The sequence below is a fragment of the Chiroxiphia lanceolata genome, chromosome 4, assembly GCF_009829145.1.
Source record: "Chiroxiphia lanceolata isolate bChiLan1 chromosome 4, bChiLan1.pri, whole genome shotgun sequence".
NCBI lineage: Eukaryota > Metazoa > Chordata > Aves > Passeriformes > Pipridae > Chiroxiphia > Chiroxiphia lanceolata.
Window position 1 is genome coordinate 42,563,187 of NC_045640.1, and position 24,703 is coordinate 42,587,889.

Consider the following 24,703-nt stretch of genomic DNA (forward strand, 5'->3'; position numbering starts at 1 on the left):
TCATCTTTCATAAATTTTCTAAAACCATTTAATCATAAGCTAAATGTGTTATTTTAATTTCTTTTTCTGTATAAAAATCTTGACAGGAAATCCTGCTTCACCAGCTAAAAGTGGTATAAATTTCATAGTTCGTTATGCTTTAATTGCCCAGTCTGAGCCACTTCTTTACTCTTGGCTTTCTACTAACACCCACAGTTTACAGAATATAATTGTTTGAATTACAGCAGTGTAAAACAGCTACTAATTCCATTTATCATGACAGAACAGTAGAGTGAACACAAATGCAATCAAAACTTCCATCAAGAGGGAAAACATTTGGACAGTAGAATAAAAAGGGAATAAATACTGACCAGAAAGTCTGTTTCTAAGAAAAATGAAGGTCTTACCCTCACAAAAATAATTAAGAAAAGCAGTCTTCAAATCTCATACTCTGTCAAAACCAGATTTCAGTGATGCCAGGCACTTAAAACACTTTATCAGTCTAACTTGAACAGATACTTTGATATGGCTAGCTACAGTTCTAAAACACGTTATGTACATTTTTGCATAGAGGTTATGATATGCATGAATCTTTAAAATATGTGTCTTTATTCTCCCTTATATTTGCACCCAATACTTAGTCTTGTTTCTCATTTTGACATGCTACAGATTTAAGCTGGTGGCTTTTGTTTCACTCCTGCTTGCTTGACACAACCAGAAAGAAAGTACTCACGAGAGAGTGTTCTGCGTGAGGAAAGAGATCAGTGATGACAAAAAATTATCTAGAGCTGCAATAGTAAAGAAAATTTCAGTTTTGTAGAAAACAGCCAAATACTCCCATCATCGTTCATCACCTTGCTACCTTAAAAAGGATTTCAGACATGATAAGGAGGTAAAATTTCCTAATTGGTAAGTATATTTTAGCACTTATTAAAACTGTAACACAAAGCATGGCTTGCTTCTCAACATAACCTAGTTTGCTTCTTAACAGAGCCAAGACCCTCTGAAGACAAATTGGCCAACCTGATGTGACATGCCTTAGAAAAACCATTTCAAATGTTACAATTTCCACAGCCACTCTGGTGTCATATGTTAATCTTCTCTACTCCGTATTATGAGATAATGAAGTAGTCTTCTTTTACAAGGATATAAAAATAGCACAGAGATAACAAGGGCCTAAGACATTATGACTGATACATTACAGATTCATCTTGAACTGTACTGTTTTTAATACAAGCCACTTGGATTTGTTTTCACCTTCAACTTATGGTTTCTTTTTTTTTGAGTGCCACTTGTCTTAGACCAGTCTTTAAAAGCAGGAGAAGATTTTGGTCTTGTCTATTTCTCTTCCTAGACAATTTTCTATATCTGTGGAAAACTTCAATATATCCTACAGAATAAGCTGACATTGCAGGAGCTAAATCAAATCAATTGTGTACTTCGCCTTATTAACCACCAAATGTCTTTATTTTCTCTCAGGTAACAACACATTGGCCCAAAATATCTTGTGGCTTAAATAAGGACAGAATGTTGCAATGATACTTCAGTTTGAAACTCATGCCCATATATCTGATTTGGAAATAGAAATGTGAATCTAGACTAGACATTTAATACTAAAACTAAACATTTTTAACCTTAAAGCTGGGCTAAAAAAAAATCAAATCAAAAATGTTTTGATGAAATAAACCCAGAAAAATTAGAAACCACCCTCGGGGTCTTTGCAGCCATGCTAGGTGTCTTTTCATAAGATTCATGGAAGCAGCAGTTGGAAATTTCAAGAGAGAAAAGCAAATAAAGTAAAATTTTCTATGTATGTGAAAATTCTTATGGGAATAAACATTCACGGCTCATTCACAGAAAAAAATAAGTGAAAACATATGTTTATACAGATATATGCAAACTTCTTTTGTGCAAAAACACACTTAAAGACAGTTACAGACCATAAAAAATTTTTTCAAACTTGACACCATATTAGAGAATTTACTCATTCTCCCTTGTTTTCTCTTCTTAGCTCCAGAGAAGACAATTTCAAAGAGGTTGCTGGTTCAAGGACAGCAACAGTTGTTAGAATACACGTTCTCTTGGTAAACCTTGTTTCATTATTCTAAATCTGTTGTTTTGACCAACAATGCTTAATCCAGCAATATTTACTGTCAGTAGAAGATAACCCTTAATTTTTATTAAACATTCTTTTTCCATCTTCTAGATGCTGTACCACATGATCATATAGCTTTAAAAAAATGCATCCCTTATATATTCAGCACAAAAGGATTATGTTTAAATCATTTATGTTCAGTCTAGCACACAAATGCCCCTGAAGTCATATGACATGAGACCTTTAACAGTCTTGTCTGTAAAGACTGATGGTACTTACAGTCTGGAATTGATGATACCAGGTCCTTGAAATAGCATGGCCTCCAACAGTTGGAGCAGAAGTTCCAGTCCCCTAAAACTCAGGTAGTCATCACATTAGTTAAGCAGACACAGGCAAGAAAGCAAAAATGTGCTTTACCTGCACCATTTTATGACATTAGGTTTTAGAGAGAAATTCAAATAGGTAATTTTAAAAGTGTACAGTGCTTTTACTTTTAGCATTTTCAATGTGTACCTTCTTTAGTGAATGCTGGTATCCAATTCCTTCTTTAAAAGGAGCCATCTTGCTTTAAAAAAAGTTATTATATGCTCATCTTAAGCTGGATATAATCAGCCATTACTGTAGAAGGATGGCAAGGGCTGATGAAGGGATGATAATGATTATTTCTGCACAGCTTCCCATATTACTCATAGGAAGGCTTTAGGCTGTCAAGAATCAGGATTTACTGGATTGGAGCTTCTGCAACAGTTCCCAGTAATAATCTTTAGAAAGGTTCAACTTTGCAGGTGAGAACAAGTTTATCTGTTGTTATTCATAATACAATGGTTTTTAAATTATAACTTAACAATAATAGAATAGCAGTAGATAAAAATGTGCAACATTGGAAAAAAAAAAAAAAAAAAACACAAAAAAACTCCCAAACCAAACAAAAACCCAAGCCCCCAAAAAAACACAAACCAGCTGTTGAAAGTGATATTATATCTTAAAATCCTTACCTATCAGAAAGATTTTTTTTTCCAAGGGAGAGAAGATCAGGTCAGTTTCATAACAATAAATTAATGTTTTTGTGTATGTAACATCTGGCTCAAAATCATGGATTTACAACTATAAGTAATATTGCAAGTCTGGTGCATGGATGGAATTATTATGGTTATCTAAAAGCACACAAACTCATCTCTAAGAAATGTGGCACTTATGGATATTTCATTGCTGAAATGAAAAGTAATTTCTTGTGAGTGAAGGAAAGAACGTGAACATAATGAGAAAAAATCAGTAGTCAGCAGAATTATTTAAAGTAACTGAGTAAGTACCTTTTATTTTAAAAAGGTATTTTTAAAAGTGTAATTCAATTTGAAGGTTTTAACTGAACAGCAGAAGGTCAAGAATTTTACTATGATTACTTACAGTATGCTGCTACAAAGTCAATAATCTTTAGTACTGACACCTATTATACTGGAGCAAAGAAAAAACTACCTTTCTCCATCAGTAGTTCTTACTATAATCTATACTATTTCTTTTTAAAAAGGTTTAGCTATTAAAAATATATATATTTATAAAGAAACCCCAGAAATCTGGTGCCATTACAGAATGTTTTACAGTGTTTAAGAGAGTGTCAGCACTTACTTTATAAACCCTTGCCTTCAAAGGTTTATGGTTGAGCCATAAAAATCAGTTCATTGTATAACTTCACTTATTAACTCTCATTTTAGGAGTCTGTTCCCCCACCCTGCTCTTTCCCCCTCACTAAATAGCCAGAATTTCTTTCTGTGCCCATTACAGGTTTACTTTCAAAAATACTCTTTTATGAGTGATTTTCTTCCAGTTACTTCCCTTCACAATTACACAGCATGACTTTTTAAATATAATGTAACAAACCCTTTAATATAAATGTAAGATGATCTCTCAGCTTTCAAAGACATGGATTATTAATAACTGAGTAACTCTAACACATTTAATCCACAAGTCTTGAGCTTCTATTTTAGCTCACCTCCTTCATTATTGAGTAAAAAGTCCCTTAATTGTTGCTTCTCTTTGTTGTCACCGCAAGCCTCAGCAGCATTCTCACCTGATTCTCACCTGATTCTCTATCAGTCTGCCAACATATGTATAAAGCTGTGAAATGGAACTACATTTTCATGAAATATTTGCAGAAAAAACACATCTTGGTTCTTGTCTTATTTCTATGTCTCTGTGATACAGACACAGACCACAAAACTAGGCTAACATATTCTTAGAAAACTGGTGTTCCAATAGCGCTGGCATGTCTAGTAAGAGTGATCCACTCCATATTGAGAAAAAATTTCATTAGATTTCATATTTAACCAGAAATTCTTAACATTTCAATTCCTCAGCAGCAAGCTGCAAGCCACCATAATGGATGGCTGCCAGCCATAGCTGCAATAATCTCCCATATATATGTTCCTGCACATGTAGGATCCCAAACCTACACTATTACCAATCACTCAGGTTCTCATTATCCAGAACTCCCCAGCAGCCCTCTTTGACTACTCTACCACAATCAGCACTGAAAACAAGAGACTGACCTGATTGTTGCTGGCTCAGTTGGGAACAGCCCTATGGACTAGCAATGGTAAAATAACTACAGCACCCACACTTTGCAGAAGATCTGCAAAGGATTCATTTGTCAGCAGCGGTCCATTCTAATCTTCTGAAGGAAGAAAACCAAAGTGAATAGCCTGAAATACAGAAAAAGCTGCCTGAGGTGGAGTTGGTGAGGCAGTGGAAGGGTGAAAGGAGAAAAATGTTCTCGTATAAATAGATCTCATGAAAGACAGCTGCTCATCTGGTAATCCTTGTCCACCTTGTGCAGGCTCTAGATGAGTCAAGCTTTCTCATATCTGCTGCTGGGTGAGAGCTGCAGAGAGACCCTGTGGGTCTAAAGCAGGACATGGCTGAGCTTTATGGTGCAGTTATTCCCATTGCTGCATTCCTGAGTGATCCAACAGAGCAGAGGTTCTTCCTCAAGGAGTATGTTGATGTAAAGTAATAAAAAGGATTGTACTGATTTGGCTGTCAAACACAAAGATAGACTCACTGACATTCCCAGAAATAAAACAGAGTTCTGTTGTCCCTTTATATTTGAAGAGAAGGGAAAACACACCACATTTCCACACAGTGAAACTTCCTGTTTTCATTCTTTCTTATATATCTATCTATTTACTTGCTCTCATCCATTGTGTTGCCTCAGCTTTCTCCCCTGAGACAAGATGCTTTCAGCTGGCCTGTTGAACCTAGTTCTTTTCTTAAGAAAGTGATGACTGAAAGCTACCAAATATAGGCTGTCTATTTAGTTGTTTATGACATATTGATACTCTCCTCAATTACATTCTCTTAGGAAAGAGAGATTCATATGTCTATATATGTCTCAATCTTTCTAAATAGCTATCTGGGGAACTGATATAAAATCAAATAGGCTGACTGTTCTTAGTTTCTCTATCATTTTCTCTTCATGTAGTCCATACAGAGTTTAAACTCCTCTGTGAAGGTATCAGATTTGTATATAGTATTTCTAATAGCACACATACTTCTCAGTGGAAAAAAAAAAAAAAAAAAAAAAAACCACAAAAAAACCAAACAAACGAGGTATTCTTGATTCTCATTGCTTTTCACTTAGTGTGATCTAGAGAATCTGCACACCTTGGATTGTTTTTGCACAAGTACCACTAAGTTTCAGAGTAACCTTCAGTAAGTCACCCCACTCCCTTTTCCCTTAATTATGAAATGGTAATAGAAATATTCCATAAACTGCAAGGGACTTTAAGTCTTACGTGTGATCATGATTATCTAAATAACTTAAAATTCAGTCATTCCCCTCACAGAAATACATGCATCCCAAAACAAACAAACAAAGCAAAACAAACCACAACCAAACAACCAAAAAAAACCAAACTGCTTATGGCCTTTTTTAAGGCCTTTTCTCAGTAAGTGAAAGACACCAATCCATCAGTCTTTATCATGTGGAACAAGGGAACACAGTTTCATTGACAAAACATCATCAAGTGGCAGGGGAGGAATCCAAAGAAAGCTACTTGTTTCAGAAATCTTTGGATGAGGGTACGTATTTCCATTCAAGTACTTATCAGGTAATAAGAGAGGGTTTCCATTTGTTTATAGAGTAAGGATACTTGATATTCAATTGTATCCTCCATTCTGTGACATTAAATTACTGAGCGAAACTGCTCAACTATAGTTGCAAGGTTACATTCTTTCTAAGAGCACAAGAAACCTAAACCTGTGCCTTTCCACTAACGGATCTGTACAGTGATTACATCACAACTGAAAAAAAGTCAAAATTGAAGCTGATGCTAAATTTTCATATCAACACACTGAACGATCAGATTTCAGGATGAAATGCAAGCAAAAATATTTTCTATTAATTTTCCCATCAAGTTTAAAGTTCAAAGGTAGTTTTACCTCAAGATAATCTCCACTCTTTAGAAATGCTAACATTGGAATCAGCATTTCTGGAACATTTATTAATGGCAGCTTCTTTTCTAAAAATAATGCTATCTGTGCTCTAGAAAAACAGGAACTTGTTAATCATAGAGTCGAAGTACACATCAGCTGGCTGGAATACAACAGAGCTTACAAAACAACAGTTTAATTTTTGAAATATTTTCCTAATTGCAGGGAGTAGTAAAGCAACAAAGGAATCAAATTTCACAGCTAAAATTTTAATGCGTTAATATCAATGACATTTTTCTTTTATCAAGTCAACAACCAAAAGAAGCTTGTTCTGTTCTGAGCCATCTGCTTTATTGTATTTAAAATTACACATAATGATTATATGAACTTGAACATTTAATGTTTCTGGCTACTCTGAGAGAAAAATGCAATTTCATAGCTCAGCTTTTCATTTATAGTTTGGCTTATGCACTCACAAAGGAGAGAACAGTTGCTCTGTAGCAGTTGTTCAAGTCCCCAGTCATTAAGTTAGTCAAGATTTTGGAGAATTACATAGAAGTCTTTCAGGATTGCTTCAGCCTACATTGAATTACCAATAGCAACAAATGAAAGCAGCCACAAATTAGATAATTTTGCCTCCTTTGCCAGGGATATGACTCAGGATCAGTGCTCAGTTCAATCAGATAAAATAAATTTATGGTAACCATCATTAGGGACTTAGCGTATGCAAGAATGTGATTTTCAAATATTTATTTCTACAGAGAAATCATTGCTTTGAAGTCTAGCCAAGCCCAAATGACAGAAAACACTATCAGGCATTATATGTGAGTCCTCCTTGTCTTCATTTTCTTGATTTCCATTTTTCTTTGTTTTCTTCTCATCTTCCCACTCTAAATATTATCAAAAGCAACAAGGGAAGGTAGCTGAATAGAGAACATGGTCAAAAGAAACCTATTCAAGTCCATTGGCAGGAATAATGTAAGTAAAGTAATTACTAGCCACTTTATTCTTAAGTTTTAATTACAGCAACCCTAGAAGTACAGTAAATCAAAAAACTTTTTTTTAATTGAAATGTTTCTGTGAACATCTTTAGTTTTAACATTTACTTTGATTAGTGTAGTTAAATTCATGATTGGTTAGGTGTCCTAATATTTCTTTGGATCTCACCAAAGCTATCCTTACTTTTAATTCCATGATGACTTTGATGAGGTATTACTGCAGATTAATAAATTTACTGTGAATGAATGAAATGAGCCACAGCACAAGGAGTTTCACTGTATGGATGTAGTGCCAGTTGGTAACTTATTTAATCACTGCTTTGACAAACTTTGTTGGTGAGTCAAAGCAGGCAGAAGGAACATCAATAAAAAGCCTGCTAAAGAGATATGTAGATTATGGCTAGTTATTTGTGAAGAGTTTGAGGAAGGTTTGGTACGAGAACTGGTGCAAACAGGGAACTTTGCTTGAGAAACCTTCTCATCAATTCAGGAAAGATATATTCTGTGAAATACTGCCAGTTGTATGAATAAGGGGAAATTTTTATTCATGCATACACGCTACAAATCACTCCCATATTTTTCACATTTTTATGATTACGTTTACATTTCCTGTTAAACATTTCCTTGTCTTTATAAGACTAGTGTATTTCCAAGAGGAAGTTTTTTCTGCTGCAAGGAGGTTACAGAGTACAGTTACTTTTGTTAGGATTGTGAGATACAATGCAGTTTATTTATTGATCAGGAATCAGATTAAAAATATTGAACTAGAGGATTTTTTTTATGCTTCTACGGGACAAAAGAACTACATATATGAGCTTTTCTCATAAAATATGTATTGGTAGAGTGTTGCAGATATTATATTCATTATAAAATAGTATTACAATACAGTAGTAGAACTATAATATCTTTTGACAGAAGATAATGACTAGAGAAAATATATCCACTGCCCATTTTAAAGTGTTTAAGCACTGTTTTGGAAAAACCTTATGATCTTTATCCTGATATGCTGCACACTATAAATGTGCAAAGGAGTTATAAAACTTCTCTAGATTAGCAGCTAAGGGAATCCCTTAATTATGAACTGATGACAGAGATGTGACTACAACATCTGCTTTGTGGCAATGAAATATAAATGAAGACTTGATGGCAGAGGCATGCCAGAGTGCCACTTCACTCTGGCTGACTTCTACCTTGTGTAATGACACTTTGGTTACACTTTCAGACTGACATAATCTACTATGATATGGTACCAAAATGAGGCTAACAGAAGGTTAGAACAAAACCTTTGCCCCCACCTGCATAAAGTCAAGATGTGTTGAAGCTGTTTCTGGATTTAAGGCTTTGTAGTACAAACACAGTAGAACTGAGTTAAAATTCTAAGCACTTCTCAGAACTTTTACCAAAATAGTGTTACTTGAACTTTGTGCTTGATGTATCTTGTTAAAAGTATTCAGTACACATTCAAAGAATTAGGATAGTGATGACCGTGTAATCTAAATGCAGGAACAACGAGGAAGTTTTCTACACAGACTAATCTATAGGATTAATGAGTTGTTTCCTCATTTTATTTTTGTAATCTGCTAATGTATCATAACAGGTTAGCAAAGGCATATAGTGCTTTTGGAAAACTCCATGAAAGAGTTTAGCGAAATAAACACCTGAAGAAAAGTACAAAGATCAGTGTTTACAGAGCCATTGTGCTGTCTACTCTCTTATATGGATCCGAATCATGGGTCATTTACCGCCACCACCTGCAACCCCTAGAATGCTTCCACCAACACTGCCTCTGTGCAATCCTAAACATCCACTGGTCAGATTATGGGACCAATACATCTGTTCTAGAACAAGCAGCAGTCACAAGTATTGAGGTCATGTTGCTGAGAACACAGCTGTGTTGGGCAGGGCACATCTCAAGGATGAAGGACCACCGCCTCCCTAAGATCTTGCTTTATGGTGAAGAGAAGATACAAGGACTCCCTGAAACAACATCTCAGCCTTGGCCATATTGATCAGCATAACTGGTCTACTCTGGCCTCCAATCAGGAGGCCTGGAGACACACCACCTATAACTCTGCTGATGCCTTTGAGAAAGCACGCAGGATCACTCTTGAGGAGAAAAGACAACACAGAAAGAATCGTGTCTCACAGAATGTACCACCTAAGGAGTCCTTCTGCTGTGCCTTTTGCAGTCGGACATGTCTATCTCATATTGGCCTTTTTAGCCACCAGTATGCTTGTAACAAATGTGGGTAGAGCCCTTCCCAAACCTTCGTTCACAAAGCCTAGCCATGATGAATGCATCATAGCACCTAACTATCTCAGGGAGGCTACTATTTGCTATCTCATCTAAAAGAAGTTGAAGTAAAGAGTAACTTGTAAATGTTGCTTAGAAAACTGAATTATATTTCTCTTTTGGAGATCTTGTCAGTGCTTTTACAAAATGTTAATCTTCTGTATATTTTCGCATTTGGTACACAATTATTATTTACAAGAAGTACGAATTCATTATCTTTATGAAACTGATAATTGTTATGCATGAGTTGCTTCCTGTTCCTCGGGACTGAAACAAGAGGACATACTGCATCTCTGAAGGTTTCCCTTTAGCAACTTCCATAAGTAAATAGCATAACTAAATGTTTGTTAAATCTGCACTAGTGTATCCTGACTCATGTCTTATCTAATTTGAAGAAAATCTTAGCAGAATTTCAAAGAAAGGATGACACTGATTCCAGTGTCAGTCTAGAAGACCTACATGTAGTAATGAATTTGCTCAGAATGATTTTTTTTTTTTGCCTGTGACTGTAGACTTGTTGGCACCAGAAGTCCCTACATTGTTCTTGTTATCAATAAGATATTTATCAAAGCAATGTGTTGTTCAGAGTTGTATCAATTTGGAAAGTTTCTAACTAGAAAGTTTCCAAAGTTGGATGTTTTCTGAGGAGAGGAATATAGAGAGAACTGAATAAGAAACCTTTCTGCTTGCACAATACATATTTTGACTTGAATCTTTCATGAAAACAATTAATTATTTCTATCATTGAACAAAAATAAATGCGAGAGATCACAAAAATTTTACAGCCACCTTTTCCAGTGATTAGTCTTGTGATGAATGAGCAGGTAGTTACAAATAAAACCTCTTAGACAGTTGACAAAAAATCACTGCTGGTACACTCCTTACAGCTACCAGGAAATAAAGTTTCATGTAACATGATAGTTTATATCTTAAAAAAAAATATTCTCCAATCCCAGTTAAAATAAGTCACTACAGTCTGAGGAAACTTGTATTACTTGTATGAATTAAGTCTAGCTTCCAATTCTCAAAACGTCTTTTACATATTTTTCCATTTCCCTTAGCTTTTGTTCAGCTATTGTAGCACAGGAATATATTTGACGAGCTCGTATGGATCTTGAAAACCAGGACTACTACCTCTCTGAGATGCTGTTAAAGAAAAAGCCATTTAGCTAAGTGTTTTAGAAGCTGCCCACACGACTTAAGACAGTAGGGGAAAAAGAATATTTCTGACTGCTCAGTTAAATTAGCAATTTTAATTAGGTGCAGTAACCTGTTTCCCTTATGAGGCATGTCTGCTGGTCACATAACTGAACAGTGTGAACAAGACAGGCAGGAATAGTTGTCTAGCAGGCTTAAGAGCATCTGTCAGCTTCCTGTCACATTCAAGCAAGCACCAACCATATCTCCTAGCCTACACTCTCCTGTGCCAGAAAAGGAAACAAGTGCAAGAGTTTGATGAGATGTAAAGTGTACCCCAGTTAGGTCCAGAGTCCTGATAAACAGTGAATGTAGACTTGTAAATCATCCTCAGATGTCCTGAAATTTATACAAAGCCTTTTCTTAGTTTCATTTTATTTTTGAATCCTTTGTCTTATTCTTAGTGTAACACTCAGCATCGCAAATATTAATTGCTTACCTTCATGGACATTTACTAGCTCGTTAATGATCACAATACAACCACGCTCAATGATGCAGTGGAAGAGAGCAAGCAAAACAAATTAAGCCCAAAAGCAAGCAAGACAATCAGATAAACTGGGTACTGATAAATCAGTACCACATCTTGGTGACTGAGTGAGTTGACAACTGACCCTGATCGTATAAAAATTGATCTCGATCTACTATTGCTAATCTTATTTCTAATACTTCAATTACATGGAAAGAGTATTAAAAATATTAAAACTTGCATTTACACTGGGCACATACTCAGTCACATATGCAAAAGGTCACACTAGCTGACCAATTCAGCACTCTACTTCTTCCTGTCCACCAGCCACACTGTCTAGCAACAGTAGGACGTCATGGTCCTGCAGGCTGACTGAAGGGTCACTGGGAGAGAGTACACATGCTCACGATGCTTGAGAACTGTAGCTGACCTCAGGAGACGCTCTAATTGTCCTGGTTTCAGCCAAGGACAGGGTTAATTTTTCATAGTAGCCATGAAGGGGCAGAGCCTGGAGTCGTGTGGGAGTGGCCAAACCCTAATGCTATTTAATACCATCTTACATCATTGCCAGACACAGGGGAAAGGGACTCTCTCACTTCTGAGAGGAAAAGTGTTCCTCTTCTAGTTGGGAGCAAGATTGATTGGTGGACAGAGGGTGAGGGTGGAGTGCTGCTGGCTGTGATTGGTCACATCAGGTCAGGTTCAGTGAGCATTTTGCATGTAAATGCCCTCTCCTGAGACAACCTATACCAAGGTTATATGGGGTCTCTGGCCCAGTCACATGGGGTGTTTTTGCCATTCATTCCCAATCAGGCTCAATTCAGCTTCCAGTGCAGTCAGCTGTTGGGGTCCCCCTCTTGCCCCAGGAACAGAGATGGATTCTGCCCCTACGCATATAAGATTTTCAAGACTTGATTGGGTAAATCCCTGAGTAACCTCATCTCACCCCACAGCTGATACTGCTTTGAGTAGGCAATTGCACGAGGATGACTCCCAAGGTCCTTTCTAGTCTGAAATATCCTAACTTATGATTTCAATAAATTTAAGAATTCAGGAAAAATGTAATTGTTAGTGTTTTAGTGCCAGTATTCTCTTCAACAGAAAAGCCACATTATAGAAAAAAGTACAGCTGTATTGAAAGGCAGAAAATTAAAATTCTGCAACAAACTTTAGCATATATTACAGTTAATGGGGTATATTTTGAAACTGCTAGAAGTCCATCCATTGTCACTGTAAGACTTAAAATGGGTAGAAGATAAGTTGTAACTTGGTGAGATTTCAGATGACTAGCTAGAGGGCAAATCTTAGACCACAGAACTGTTCCCTTTTGCATTTGGAAGGAAAACAGTTGAGTTAGCTTGTTCAATGATGGCTTCATTAATAAAACTCCAAAGTGAGAAACTTGCTTGTGCACTGATCCAAGGGTAAAGTAAACTGAGAAACCAGGCTGTCCATGAAATAAACCACTTTCACATCTTGTATAAGCAGGACTCATAAAGATCTATTGCAGTTTTCCAGTGAAGGGACAAAATAATTCTGTTTTGCCTCTTACCTGCTTTTTTTCTCCCTGCTCATCTTAATGTTAAAGGGTAAAGTTAAAGTAGATAAACCAACTATGTTTCTGCTTCTTATTCTAGATTTTGCTTGCTTGGTGGCTTTTGGAGCTCATAGTAGGAATTTGCAAAATCTGAAACCAGTTCTTCAAAAGTCCATAGCTGCTTCCTCTTCTTTCCAAGCCCGTTCATGCATCCTCACACATTTTGCTCTTACTATTGCCACATTCACTTTGGAACACAACATCACACTCCCATCTTACAGTAAAAGACAGAAAGTGACATGAATATTATCAGCATAAGTGGTTTTACTGAATTTAGTAGTTACAGTATCTATCAATAGTCATATTGCTACAAAGAACTCAGTAGTACAATTCAATATGTCTCATGAGGAACGAAGAGGAAAAGATTTGATTTTCCCCTTCTCTGACTGACTCTTTAATAAAACTAGAATTCATCCTAATGCTCTGCAGCAGCCCCAGTTTAATCCACAGCCCTAAGAAATTTCACATTATTCATCTACTTTATACTAGGTTCAAATATGAGTTAGGTTCAAAACAATACTGGGTGATAGAGAGAAAACCTGTGGCTTCTTTCAAATCCAGAATATAATATCCCAAAGTACCTCTGATTTTGAATACCAGCATCTGTCCTTGCCGTGTCAATAGTTCACTCTAAAAGGGTCATGACTGAAACATTTATATCAACTACTTTATTTCCCCTAGGAGTGAGTCACAAGCTGGTGGTAAAAACTGGTGTCTTTCCATTGATTTTAATGGAGCTATGCCAGCTGGCACCACCTAAAAATTTCATGCCTTATCTCCGATTCCACACTTCATATGACTTAATTCATTATGAAAGTAAAACCTTGTGGGAAGAAGCCATGCCTCTCTGCTGCACTGTCTCATTACTAACACTTATATAGAAGATTAGATTTTAGAATTCATGACCTGCTTAGTCCTTCAGGAAGAAACAAAGTTAGAACAGTAATGCCAAAAAAAAAAAAAAAAAAAAGAAAAAAGAAAAGTTTGTTTTATTGTTTTATTATCTGGCTTCTGTGTGCACCGCATGTGCAGCATCCTGGCTTCTCTGTCCAAATGTCTAGAAATAAACAGATGGCAAATAAAAGTAAAACATCTTTGAAATATTATCCTTACATTAAAAAAAAAATATTGCCCAAGGTCACCTATGCCATAAAACATTAAAGAGAAGCGAAGAAATTGCTTGGAAGAACCTGTATAGGAGCCCAAATTTTACACTTCATTTTTACATAATCTCCAAATTTTTAGGAAATGGTAGAGAAATTTGCTCTGTATGCCATTTTCCATGGCGTTTTTTCTGATTATGATTATTCATGTAGAATTCATTATTATTCAAAGCCTTTATATCCGAGACAGATCTTAGATTCAAATATAAGAGGGGTTTTAATTCCACAGCACTGAAACCTCTATTTTTTCTTACTTGTTCCCTTTAACGAATTCTATATCTTTGACTTAGTGTACTAAATTCAATTTAAGAATCACAAGGACAAAGAGGAGTCTCAAAACCCACAAAAATCACAGAGTGTAGCTGGAAGCCAACTCCACATAACGTTTGTAAAGCAAGTTGACTAGACAGCGGAAAAGGTACTCTGCAGCCTAGAACATGGGCTACAGCAAGGGACAAATTTCAGTCTATATTCTACTTACTTTAAGCAAAATCAATGAACAGGTTTCAAGGCTGCATTCCTGTCTAAGACCACATCCTCTAACACAGCAAACACCCAACCTTAAGAATGCAGCTATGCTCACATTTGCTCCAAATCTCTTCTCTCCACCTCTCCTGCTTTTTCCTCTTCCCCTTCCACACATGCTCAGGAACTCAGACTACAAAGCAGTGTTCCTTTAGGGCTACTTCCACCAAGTTAATCAGGTATACATCTGATACACAGATAGCACAAAATTCTTCAGCATCTCATCCACAAGAAGTAAAACACTCTCAATGCACAAATTATGCCTCAGCATCTGATCACAGAATAGGGCCTTTAATACAAAAGATCAAAGGCCTTTAAAATGAAAACACACCAGAGGAGGAAGGCTGCAGTGATTAAGGATACTGCCTACATCCAGAGATTCTGTAATAGAAGGGAACTTTTTAAAGAAAACCCCCAGATGATGACACAATATCATATCAAAAGCTACAGGCTAAAAAAGTCTGACAAATGGGAAAATTCCTTTTTCCCCTCAAATCACAGAACAGGTTGTGTTCGAAGGGACCATGAAGATCATCTAGTTCCAACTCCCCTATCACGGGCAGGGAGCCCTGGTCATAGGTTTAATCTAGGGCAGCAAACTAGAGACTGTCACACTAACCAGCAACAGGTAACTTAAGAGTATAAGAGTGACTGCAATGAAAAGCTTTCCTGGCATCTGTCCTTGCCAACCCTTTGTATAGCTCCACTCTGGCAGAGGAAGGCAGTGCAAGCCCTTACCCCAGCCACCATCCCAGAACTTCTTCCTAGACTAAATTACTTGTCAAAGGAGAGGATATTCTTTCTAGCTGGGCCAGAAAACTTCAAAGACAGCAGTAATTGAATTCAACACTGATACGGAGAAAGAAAATAAAAAAGAGTGATCATATCTCCTTTCAATTTCTGTTTGGTACTCATATACAGAGTTTGGAACAAGTTAGACTGTGCCTTCCAAACTAAATGACAATGAAAAAAGAGAAAAGGAGGAAATAAAAAACATCAATTTCTCAATGTACCATTACAGTCAAGAAATTACCACATATCCGTCTAAAATGCCATCTCCTCCAGAATAATATGTGCAGCACTGATCACAATGTTTCAAAAAAAATGCTAAAGAACTGGCAATGGTTCAGAAATAGGAGTTAAAATCTCTGCAAAAAGTTCAGAGAAATTATCAAATGGATGGAAAAAGGCTCAGTAAGGTTGGAATTGTTTTATTTAAAAAACATAGGAAAAGGTTACTTGGTTTAAAGCTATACCCATCACAATAAAACCATATGAACTGATAGCCTGGAAATAGTTGGGAACCTCTCATCTCCATTTCTTGTAATAAATAGCCAGGAAATAGTGCAATTAAAGACTGGCAAACTAATCATAAATACTTTTTAGCAGAACATACACGGCAGAATAGAAGCCACTGTTCCTCAAAGCTATTGAGGTCAAAATCTTAGATATCCAGAAAGAACATATATATCTGATGAACATCCAGAATTCCTACAAGTGTCAATAAACTTTATTTTGGAACATGTATAAAACTTCAGAACAAAGGCTAAAAGCTTCATATCCAGCAGAAGTCAGTTTAAGACCTAGAGGAACAGAAAGGAAAAAAAGAAAATTCTTTCACATTAACCAACCCAAAAATTCTCACATTTCTTTTTTTATCTTTCTTTTTTTTTTTTCTCTGTAGCTACAGATACAGTAAATAATATCCTTCCTAAAATCATATGAAAATACTGGGCTAGACAGACTCCTGGACCACCTACTCCAGTATTGCAATTCCTGAAACAAAGGAGATTACAGATATCTAGAATATATTGAGTGACATTACATTTTTAAACAGAAATAGATCAATAGAAACAATAGTAACCTTTAAAGAATCCTACTGCTAAAAAGCCATGTAATAAACTGTATGGTCTCTTGCTTATGTGATGTTTAGTTTTTTTATTAAGCGATACTTTTTATGTGATTTCATTCTTGCATCTTCAGATATAACTGCTTTGGGATTATTTCTTTTTTTTTTTGCATTTGAGTTCACCCATAGATCATACACTTTATCTTTACCTTGGCTCTGCTTTGATGCAAACTTTATCCTAAAAAGCAGCTTGGTGTATGATTAGTAAATTATAATTCATGGTGCATACTTTATTGTACATATTCATCTATGCATCACAGATATTGGGCTTTTCATTGTTTTAATGGCAGCATAGCTATTGAATAAAAAACAAAGAGATGTCTTTTAGTAGGTAAAGGAAACATTTATGGTCTCACATCCAAAGTTATGTCATAATAAATATGACAAATAGAAGAATAAAGTATCATGAATTCCCCAGTCACTGGGTGATATTACAGTATGTCTGTGATAAACAAGGCTAACCAGACTGTTGAAAACTCTATTTTTGTACTCTTCAAAACTGTATGCTTTTATATACTGATTCATTTTAATGAAATGCAAATTTAAAGTCTTATTTTTCCATTTTCTAGTGTATCACTAAAGCATTTTTCATACATCCATTGTAATCCTCTACTTCCTTTGCCATTAAATCATTCATTCTTCATTCGAGTCCAGGGGAGATCAGTGAGGATGACTGGAGGACTAGAGCATTTATCTTATGAGGAAAGGCTGAGTGAGTTGGGCCTGTTCAGCATCGAGAAGAGACAACTGAGAGGGGGCCTCATTAATGTGTATAAATATCTAAGGGGTGGAGTGCCAAGAGGATGCAGTCAGGCTCTTCCTGGTGGTGCCAAGCTATAGGCCAAGAGGCAATGGGCAGAAACTGATGCACAGGAAGTTCCACCTGAACATGAGGAAGAACTTTACTGTGAGAGTGACCATGCACTGGAACAGATTGCCCAGAGGGGCTGTGGAGTCTCCCTCACTGGAGATATTCCAGAACCATCTGGAGTCAAACCTATGTGATGTGCTGTAGTATGACCTTGGACCAGATGATCCCATGTGATACCTTCTAACCTTATCCATTCTGTGAATATATCTGATTTTCCTCAACAAGTTTATTTCCTTAAAGTTTTTTATTTTGCTTCCACATGTCCAAATTGGTTTTGTTATTGAAAAAGACATAAAATAAGCCCACTGCACCAATTTTCCAAAAATTTCACAAAACAACTTTTTTGTTATTATCATTATTATTATTATTCCTGAATTACAGTTCATTTCTAAAATGGCAGAAGAAAATATCAAGAGTTGGTGAGAGTTTTATATATCCTGCAATATCTTATAAAATTAAGCCACTGATTTTCTAAAAAAATTAGAGGAAAATAGATGAACATTGCTATGAAGCTTTACTCTTTATAGATCCTATTTGAAATCAACTAAAAGGAAAAAATCTTCCTGTGCAGCTGTTATTACATAGAACCACAATCTTTCTTATGTTAACATTTAAGCAGGTACAACTTTGACTTTATTTCATGCCACATTTCTGAATGTTTAGTAAAGTACCTCAGTGCTTTTTTTTCTTTCATAGAATATCATAAAGCTTTCATTAAAAAAAACCAACAAAACAGAGCATTTAATGACCTGTTTTAATTTTCTGTTTTAAACTAGCAAAGTCATCTCTGAGACTTGAGAGATTAGAAACTGAGAGGTGTTTTCTCACTTTTTCCCTGTTAATTTACAAAATAAAAAAAAAACCAGTAACATCTTATAAATGTCATTTTATTGTTAATGTTAATTTTTAAAATTAAATATTTTAAAGGATTTCATTTTGAAAATTCTATGCATGATCCATGCTAAGTTTTAGAAAATTAAGCCTGGAAAATTATACTCAGGTATATTTGTTAACTAACATTTTAATATTTTTTTTAATAAATATATGTAGATACATAACAAATCTTCATTGTATCCACAGAACTTGTCTGGGATACTGCCATACATAACCTCTGAACAAGCACATGAGTTTCAAGTAATTTGGTCACACTCATATGATGAGAGTTACAAAGTAATGGAAGGATGAGAGCATCTATTGTCTCACAATGGCTGTAAATGAACCTAGATTGGACGGCTGAAAAAAAAAATCTTGATCTTACTCTAATCAGTGTCAAAATTTCCAGTGTAGTGATGAGACCACAGTTAGTCTTTGTTGGTGTAACATAAACATAATGTTTGTGTGTAATAATATGCAATTTGCATAAATAGAGTTTGTTCAATTTTCTTCATATTGTGTTGAAAATTATTTCAAAGATATCTTTCTAAAGATCCCTACCTCTATTTGTAAGTAGTATTTCTGTCTCTGAGTGAGAGTCTCTATTGGTAGACCTTCCTGAGAGACCTTATTTTTCCCCCATGTTGACACTCAAACCATTCAAATGAACTCAACCTGAACCTAAACAGCTGATAGGTTTCTGCAACTGTAAAAGAAGTATGCCCAGTACAAGAATGACTCTCTTGGAAATAAATAACACCAATTTATGTTCTACTTCCATTCTAAAACTCCCATTCTCCTGCAAGTTATAACTCAGTAATTTAGGTACATAAAAATCAACAGGGCTCAGGACACTCCCATTGCTTGCAGGATTTCAGGTCAGAATATTCAACACTGTGGGGTTTTAAGCTAAACTCTCTTACTATGCATTTGGGCCATATTATGAACATCCAAACTTGTTAGTTATTACATCACAGGTATAAGAGAGGACAAGATTTTCTTTGCTGTGGCACTATGCCAGAGTTCTTACCTTGCTCAGCACCAAAGCACTCCCACACCACGTTCAGAGAGAACAACATCCTTCTGAGGAGACTGGGCAAGGGTTTCTCAACGTCTACAGAGAGAAAGAAGCACTTCTGTGACCACAGAAGGCTCAAAGGGACTTCAAATTTCACAGATGAGTCTTCTGATCATTCTTGCTACAGATACAGAAAAAAGATATAGATATGACAGAGAAAGATACTATGGGAGAGAAGAATCAGGCTCTTAGCCTGCCAGAAGTTCAAGGTTTGATATGATTGCCCTCTGCAGACATATCAAGAGGCACTGTATCAAAAAAAGAGAAATGTTATTTCATAGCCAGGGTAATATGACAAGAACAAATGAGTATAAATTGGGCATGAAGAACTGAAATTGTTCTGGAAATTCAAAGCAAGTACCTTGTTACCACAATACTGGGAAGCCCAAACATCAAAATGCTTTTATATGGACTTTAATAAAATGACTAATGGCATCACTTCATGAAATGTCTTGCAATGTTAAATAAAATTTAAAAAAAAAGAAAGTAAAAGAAAAAAAAGAAGTAACCAGTATATCAGAATATAAATGGGAATATCTGATATTTCATTGTTTGCCTCACAAACTACAATAATTAAAGTCACTGATTCAGGCACCTTTACAGCCAAGTTGATCATCCAGCTTGTGTGAGACACCACTGCAGCAAGTCATCTGTTAGTGTCCCTATTCTGATGTGCATCATCCTTTGCAGCACAAGAAGGATTCATATTTCCATTCTTCTATCAATAACTGCCAAATAATATAGAAAAGTACCCATATTGATTGTGTTTATCACATGCAGAGGACAATTACCCTAACAGGTAATTAAAATACACTAGACACAGAGCATTACACTATGCTCATTGTCTCAGTAATCACTATTTTATTGGTCTTTTGCCATGAGAAAGCCTTGACTTTTGGCATCTGTAAAATTATAATTTTAGAAATCACTGCATATATGATCCAAATGATCCAAAGAGTGAAACCAAACAAATGTATGATTAAAAAGGAAAATCTTACATGGGGAGAATAATGGCAACATCTTGGTTCAATAGCTGATGCCTATAAAGATACCTAATCCAAAGGAACAATTACATTGACATAAGTTACATAAACTTAGAGAGAACAGGACAGGCATACAGAAACAGAGATTTGTAAAATTTTATAATTAAAATTTTATATAATTTGCAGACAAAACTCCCAAAAATTGATTTTCAAATCTCTGGACCAAATCTAGAAATAGACAAGTTGGCAACACATATTAAAATCTCTGAAAAATGAGACATTATATTTTTCACCCAAATTGTATAATCTTCATGCAAATTTATAATCTAGCTTTGAAAGTGGCATTCATTTGCACTGATACAAATAGTGATTATCGATAATGTTTACTGACAAGTTGGAGCATTGAAAGCACTTGGTGCCGCTTTTTTTTTTTTATTCTCTAGGTTGTACAGTATAAAAAGAAAATCTCTGCTTTGCCAGCAAATGCAAAATACATGACAGAACATCTTTAATCCGCATTTGTAAAGATGATGTGCCATTTGAATCTATTCATCTTGTGTCTTTTACCCTATCAGCAAACCTGATCTTCATGTTTTCTTTTGATTTGGGGGAGTACGGATTGAATTCATCATGTCTGATATAAGACACTTGTTATCAAAAATTACCTCAATTGTTCCTTTAAGGTACGTAAAAATGTGAGATTTTGGGGGTTTTCAAGTCAGCAGCCCAGAATACATGTCTGACTTTTTCTGACCTCTTCTTTCTCTATCTTAAAACATTTACTCACAGAATGCTTTTCAGGGACAAATTGAGTGTATACCATGCAAAAATATTTTCAGACTCAGGAACTGCTGCTAGTTTTAAGATAAATTACAGGGGCTACAGTGATCTTACATAATATTTTGTAATAGGAATTAAAGTTACATCTATTCATTGGATCTATTTGGAAATGCAGGTAAAGTTATGCAAGGAGAAAATAATTACACAAATTGGAATAGGAATACAGTGATAACAACTCCATTCTGTCAGAACAATACTAACATCCTTTTGGTTTTGTCACTCATGAAAAATGTAATCACCTTTATAATATGGAGATCCTTATTCACAGTTGAGCCATAGATTCAAAATTGACTCAAATAAGTACAGGGTTTTTTTTAATAAATCAGTAACTCCCTCTTGATTTTCTTTCTGGTTTTCTTTCCTGATTTTACCAGGAGGAAACCAGCATATCTGGCTAGTTTTTGGTTTTTTAATTTTTTGTTTTTGTTTTAGTTTGGTTTGATTTGGGTTTTTTTGTTTTGATTTGGTTTGGGTTTGGTCTTTGTGGGTTTTTTTGTTTGTTTTGTTTGTTTGTACAGGAACCAGCCTGTTTGATTACAAAACTGAAAAAATATAGCCCAAAAAGGTTTTTGACAATAGAAAAACCATTTTAGATGCATCTCAGCAGTTGAGCCCTGTAGCAGCACTAACATTACTTTTTTTCGTTTTTAGAGCAATCCCAGGAGCAAACGCTCTCTGTACATACTGTGCACAAGAAAGACATGACTTACGTGTCTGTACCGACTTTTAGGGCTGTCAAGGTTGCTGTGAACTGTGGACTCATGGTCTGACAATGATTGTCAAAAATACAGGATTAGGTGAAGAGCTAGGGTTCAGGACTTTCGTATACCTAATCAAATTAGTACAACGATCAACATAGAGATATGCGCAGTTCAACAAGGTAAAAAACAGGAGGGTTAGCCTGGTAACAGCTTAGCTGTAAAGAATTTTCTGCCCAACACTGCAAACACTCTATACTGCTTATGAATTTCCACATTTTTTTATGTGCAAGGTATTAGCTGTGATTTTTCTACAAACACTGATTGTAATTTAAAAGACATCAAAATTCCATAAAATAAATCAAAACTTTTTTTGTGTTTTCTTTTAGTTTTACTTTTACCTGAACTCAAGAATCATTCCTTTCATCCAGAAGAGCCTTTGATACTAATGAATACCCTATAAGAATTTTACATGTGTATTTCACAGAATGCTAAAATCACATGGGTTTTTCTGCGTCACTGAAAAACCATAACTGTAGTTAAGGTCAAAATTAACAAAATCTTTAAACATTACCAGCAATTATATTGAAAAGCTTCTTATTGTGGTGGTAATCCACAAAAGACCTAGGCATGTTTTTTTAGTTCCCTTTTGTCAGTGGTCCTGTCTGAATTACATACACGCATCACAGTTATCCTATTCATGATAAGAAATACTGGCAAGAAGATTCAGCCTGAATACAGACAACATATATGATTTAGAAACAGGGCTTCCAAGATGTGAGTACCAAATAACTGGAGATTCTATACCATGCCTCAATTGGAATCAAAACAATGGAGGGCAATATTACCTCCTCATCTATCTGTTCATAGGAGGTGAAAATAAATATATCTATGTCTCTGAACTATTTTCTGAACGCTTGAGAACAGGTGTAGAAGAGGTCAGAAATAGAAGGAGTTTGTCAACTTTTTTATTAACCAAAATCAGAAGACACATGTTTCCAACAAGGTAAAGCATGCTGAGATGCATCAGCAGAAGCTCATACTCATTTCTATTAATCCCATTTTATGATTGGATTGTCTCACCATGAAGAACCTATTGTAATCCACTCCTCCTCTTTACTCAATGGGACTAGGACCCAGCAGGTGCTCTTTATCTCTGTTGTTCCAGGTCATGAGGGAACTTTGAGGCTGGTGCAAGCTCCTTTCAAAGGAGTTATGTGCTCAGGGGTTCACCAATTAGTGCAGGAGGATGGAGCACAAAATAGAAGAGAGATTATTATGAGCTATTATAACATTATAATTGCCTCTGTCTTTTGTAACATTTAACACAAGACATTTATCATTAAAATATTATTCAACTTTCGTGTGCAAGCCTTCAGATCAATATTACCGTAATTCAAAAAATTGTAACTGTCTACCTCTGTTATTGTCCTTCAAGATTTTTGCATATTTTTGAATCATCACATTAAACTAACCTGTTGACTTGAACAGTTAATGTCACAAGTACTTTTCTTAACAAATTAACTACAACTGCACCTTTCCTCCATTTTTTCTATTGTAACAAGTCTCTTGCCCTTTCTTTTCCTTAGGATGATTTGTGCTCTCTGACCTTCATCTGTTTAATATTATTTCACTTAGACTGTCCTTAATCTAACTTCCGTTTTTAATCCATGTTTAAATTGATATTCCTATGTTAAATATCAACACATGACAATACATGTGTTTCTTTTAAAGTTGTTATCTTCAGTGTCTTGCTTGTTCTCTCATCTCCTCATTTAAGAAGTAAATAAGAGTAATTAACAAGCAAAACTGATAAGAAATTTACTTGTGACTGACAGGTGAATTCTGCAACTTAATGATGATATGATTTCTGATATAAAACGGATAAGAGTGAAGATTTCAATTCTCTTCCCAAGGATTAACTCAACAATGAATACATATTCTATAACAGAAACAGCTGAATCCCAGTTTAAAAGATTTTTCAGCTAGATAGAATACGTTAAATAATTCTAACTAATCTGACACTCAGAAGATTAGCCCTCTAGTACAGATTTCTGACCTATGCTATACATTCATCTTATGTAGAAAATGTTACTACTAAAATCTTTCTTTAACCTCCTGTCTTTTCAGTTTGGAATTGTGATAATTGAAGTTAAGAAAGATCTTTTGATTCTGGCTGTCCAGATATAAACTTCAACACAGCACACTGTAATTAATTTCTGTGTTCCAGTTTTAGGTTAACATTTTCCAAAAAGCAAAAAATTCTACATTTTCGGCTTGACTTCATAAATGCAAATGACAACTTCAGAAAATGTTAGGCTGAATGCAAGGAAAGTATTTTTTCTTTGCAATTACAGTACAAGTCTCATATATGCGGTATACTCTTTACTTCATTACACAACTGCAGTTACATAAAGTACTTTACACACAGAAAAAGAATAATTTGGATGTGATTTCTTGCAACAGAAAAATTGCATCTACAAAACATTTTCTATTTAGAATAAGTGCACTCTAAATGGATTTAATTTTGGAACTACAACTTCAAAAGCTGCTGTTTAGACATTATTTTCTAAGCAAAAAATATGCAGTATATATCCCTTTTTTATCTAACATATAGCAACTGAAATGTATGTTTTATGTATGTTTTATCACCTCTTGTTCACAGTACATAAAGTCGAAGTACAGAATGAGATTGCCCTTGCCTTCAGACCCA

At 35.4% G+C, this 24,703-nt stretch overlaps 1 long non-coding RNA gene across 1 annotated transcript; it reads left to right on the plus strand.

Moving 5' to 3' along the window:
* The first annotated feature begins 418 nt into the window (after positions 1-418).
* LOC116785912 lies at positions 419-7,531 on the plus strand. Its single transcript, XR_004356768.1, has 3 exons — positions 419-888; positions 2,748-2,859; positions 7,407-7,531. It is a non-coding gene; the product is annotated as an uncharacterized LOC116785912 (long non-coding RNA).
* The last annotated feature ends 17,172 nt before the right edge of the window (positions 7,532-24,703 follow it).